This window comes from Pangasianodon hypophthalmus, chromosome 1 (assembly GCF_027358585.1).
Source record: "Pangasianodon hypophthalmus isolate fPanHyp1 chromosome 1, fPanHyp1.pri, whole genome shotgun sequence".
NCBI classification, from domain to species: domain Eukaryota; kingdom Metazoa; phylum Chordata; class Actinopteri; order Siluriformes; family Pangasiidae; genus Pangasianodon; species Pangasianodon hypophthalmus.
Window position 1 is genome coordinate 4,822,863 of NC_069710.1, and position 4,305 is coordinate 4,827,167.

The following is a 4,305-nucleotide window of genomic DNA, read 5'->3' on the forward strand; positions in this document are numbered from 1 at the left end:
TGAATTGGCATGGGTAATAGTGAATTGGCATGGGTGATAGTGAATTGGCATGGGTAATAGTGAATTGGCATGGGTGATAGTGAATTGGCATGGGTAATAGTGAATTAGGCATGGGTAATAGTAAATTAGACATGGGTAATAGTGAATTGGCATGGGTAATAGTGAATTAGGCGGGGGTAAGAGTGAATTGGCATGGGTAATAGTGAATTGGCATGGGTAATAGTGAATTGGCATGGGTAATAGTGAATTGGCATGGGTAAGAGTGAATTGGTATGGGTAATAGTGAATTAGGCATGGGTAATAGTGAATTAGGCATGGATAATAGTGAATTGGCGTGGGTAATAGTGAGTGTACATTTCAAGGGCTGTTTCATGAGCCAATGTATAAGTCACTAACGCTTGGCCAAATTCTAGAGTTTGCACTTTATATTTAATGAAGATTTTACAAAGCTCAGAATAAATGTTAAAAAGTACAGTTAAAAAGAACAAGGAGATCCACAGTGCACCATCTGAAGAAAATGTCATTCCGCTTGGACATCTGGAATGGCATCCTGCAGTGCCTTAAAATCCAAATGCTTTCAGCCCTATAAAGAATTAAGGAAAAAAAAAAGAAGTGTTCACACTGTAGCCATTTTCCAGTGTGTTCCAGCTTTCTCTGTGTTTCTCTTTCTTATGTCTGCATACTTATTGCGTTAACAACTGAGTGTTATTGCCTAACTCACCTTTGTTCAGCCTGTGTGTGTAAAAATCCCAGTCATGTTTACAGGCAGAACCGTTGCACTATAAGTCCCAGTCCTACAGCATAGTATCTAAACAATGTTGAGGCCTGACGGTCAAGAAAAGTATGTTAATTCAAGAAACATCCAACAATACAATTAACATTGTAAACTCTTACCTTGCCAGCTAAAAAAATATATATCCTTTAATATACAAAACCAATTTGGACAAATATGTTTATACAGTGGTTTGCTGTATAAGTATTAACCCCCTTGAACTTGTCCACATTTTGTAGTGTTACAACCTGGAAATGAAATGGACTTAAAAAATGTGAAAAAAAATTCAAGGGGGGCGAATACATATGTATAAGTTACTGTAATAAACTGTTAACATCGACATGTTTTATTAATGCACCACTGAATCAGATCAAAAGTATATTTTTAATTATTGTGTACTATCATAATAAGTGCATTATGGTTGTGATTTATTTACCTCATCATTTATGTGGTTCATGCCACCGCTGACTGAACTGGATTGTTCATGTTTAATGCCTTGTTTGGGTGTTACATACAAATCATAATCTATACTGGATGTATAACCTGTAATTAAAAATGTATTCATGATAACAGAAAAGAAATTATGTATAAACTGCATTTAATTTTAATTATTTATTAGATTTATAATAACTTGGCATACTGTCAGATTCATAGACAAAGGCGTAATCTGTGTATTCGCTATATCCAGCGGTCACTGTCACGGAATTATAATCATATTCACTGTCATCTGTATCACCTGTAAAAGGGGGGAAAAAACAAACACTTAGAATGTCATTATGTGGAGATGTTTTTGGAGAGTGGAGAGTTTGAGTTACACTCTAATCTTTAAAGCCATTTAACGCTGTTGTTTTTCATTTTCAAAATACTAAGCTAATCAGGCTTTAAAATAAGTGTGAGTCAAAAATGCAGAATGTGTTGGGGTTTTTTTATTTGTATTTATTGGTTTTGAATAATGACATAATGACATTTAAAAAATGTCAAACCTTTTACCTCTTCTGAGAAGCCTGCTTTAGAACAATGAGAGCATGTTCATTTCATGTTGTGTTCTGATGTGGACTGGTTTTGGGAGAAAATGTACGGAAAAGTCGTGGCATGTGAATGGAAAACAATAAGGTGACACGAGGTAAGAAAACCTGGCAGAAAACACTTGCTGAAGTTACATTATTCAGCCACATCCAACCAACTGAAACATTGTAATGGTCTGAAACCATTCTTTTACAATGTCAGGCATGGAGTTTCCCCTCATTGAACCTGGCAGCTCACTGTTTTACCCAACTACAGAACAGGTATAGACAAGATCTTAATACATTCTACAGTCCTGGCTTAATGTACCTCATAACCACAGCTCATATCTAGAGAAAGTGTTTTTTTTTCCTGCCAGCTTGAATGAGTGGTAAAAACAAATCCCGCACTACTTCCACTTTCATTTAGTCATTTCCTTAGTCTTGATATAATCAGTATGAAATAAATCGCATACACAGTTGGTTGGGCTGTGGCATTCATTGTTCTCACACTGATTTTGAGACAGTCGGTAAATGCCGGGAAGACAACCACCTCATTTACACACATGTTCAGTTATCAGCTAAAACACTTGATACAACAGGATGAACTGCTTAAGACTGTTAGATGATTGTCTGTACTTGTTCTGGTGTGTGTGTGTGTGTGTGTGTGTGTGTGTGTGTGTGTGTGTGTGTGTGCTCGCACATGCTTGGACAAGCTTTTTTATGTTTGCTATTCATTTCTCAGCATGACGAGAGAACTGATTGGTTTTTTTCCTGAGCATCTTTTAGAAAGAGCAATTAGGGTAAAATGAGATATATGGGGAAAAAATATGTACCTTGATGTCAAAGTGTTTTTGCAACAGTTCCACAGTGCATGGCAAATATGAGAATGTTGGCATGTTTTTGAGGCAAGCAGACAGTGTGGAAATTTGGAATTAACACAGAGAACTGTAAACTGTCAGTCTGTTATCACCCTCATATTTTCTTGAGCATGTCTGTAGGGTCCGGGAAAACCAACCAATGTCATAGCAGCTGAATTCTGGCAAACAGCCAAAAAAAAAAAAAAAAGACACAAATATATTTTTAGAAAAAAATTGAGTTTTTTCTGCACATAACTGATGTTGAAAGTAACACCTGTCCTGAAAGTGTTTTATTAACCCTATAATCTTGCCTAGGTGTTCTGCAGAAATCGCTTTAAATAAATAAGGAGCCAGTTAAACAAAAGGTTTCAAAACATTATACAGCAAAAAAATGCTAACATTTCACCAGGTGAAGGGTTTCCCCAGGCTGCCTCACATTCACAATTTCCTCTGTCTTTTTGGTAAACAGACTATGAAACTGAACATAAATGAGAAGAAGCTTTATCAAGCTTTCAAACTGACACATGGTAATTAAACAAGTTAAAATCTACCTTTTCAGCTTATATCAGTCCTGAAGAGAAAAAAAATCATTCCCACAGTCTTTGAACAACTGTTGAATTTCATAAATTAATTTTAGTTTTTTTTTTTTTTTTTTTTACTATGTTGGCTTTTAGCACAAACAATTTTTGGTGAAATGCATTTTTAAAGTAACCTTTCAACCATAATGAATACAGTTGTTAAGTGTTATATCAGCAACTTAACCACATGTATTTGGGAAGTGAGGAAAAAACAAGACATAAATGTGGAAGTAGTACTTACCCAAACACTGAGACACTAACAAAGCCCCTATCACCCACAGAGAGATCAGTCCTGCATACATGCTGGAGAAGTGTGTGATTGCAGAGTTGTGTGTGTCTGTCTGTGTGTGTGTGTGTGTGTGTGTGTGGTGAGCAGTCAGACACATGCATATCTCCACGTGCTGTGTTTATGTACAGGAGTGTGTCAGAGGACTGGGTTGGGCTAAAACAGACTGCTAATACAAACCCATCTCTCTTATTGGTCCTTTGGCCTTTATAAACTTACAGACAGGTGAGAAATTAAAGGAAAAGCCAACATAGGTCTAAAGTAAGTCTAAAGTAAGGTGTTGGACAGCAATGAACAGCATTCTTCCAAAAGATATTCCCTCAGCTGGTGTTTTGATGATAATGGTGTTGGAAAGCACTGTCCATTTTCCATTTCATCCTGGAAGAGACCGCTCCCATTAGAATAGAAATATTTCATCATAAAATAAAGGTGATCAGTCAGAAGAACTTCATATTGATTTGCAGTGACCATTCCCTCTAAGTGGACGCAAATCATGTCAGATAAATGTCTGTCACAACGTAGCAGATTCGCCGATTTTTACTTGAATTTGTCACCTATGTATATATAACATTGTTTATTAATTCATTAACTGATATCTATAGACATTTTGTTTTAATAAAAAAATTAATTTTATAAATAAATGTTTCTTGGTTGATTAGCTAGTTTACATAGCTCTTTGTCTGGTATGTTAGATAGTTCTCATGTCCACAGGACAAATCTAGAGGCAGATCCAAACATGCAGTAGCTTTGTTATTCTTGGTTTCACCTTAATATGTCAGTAGTAATGAAGTTTCCATGCGTTTCAGTT

General features: G+C 36.0%; 1 non-coding gene across 1 annotated transcript; it reads right to left on the reverse strand.

The window, feature by feature from the left end:
- Positions 1-407: 407 nt before the first annotated feature.
- Positions 408-3,605, reverse strand: LOC113526482 (uncharacterized). Its single transcript, XR_004579200.2, has 5 exons — positions 3,453-3,605; positions 1,413-1,508; positions 1,209-1,315; positions 722-825; positions 408-583 (listed from the first exon to the last, which is right to left on the reverse strand). It is a non-coding gene; the product is annotated as an uncharacterized LOC113526482 (transcript).
- Between the last annotated feature and the right edge of the window lie 700 nt (positions 3,606-4,305).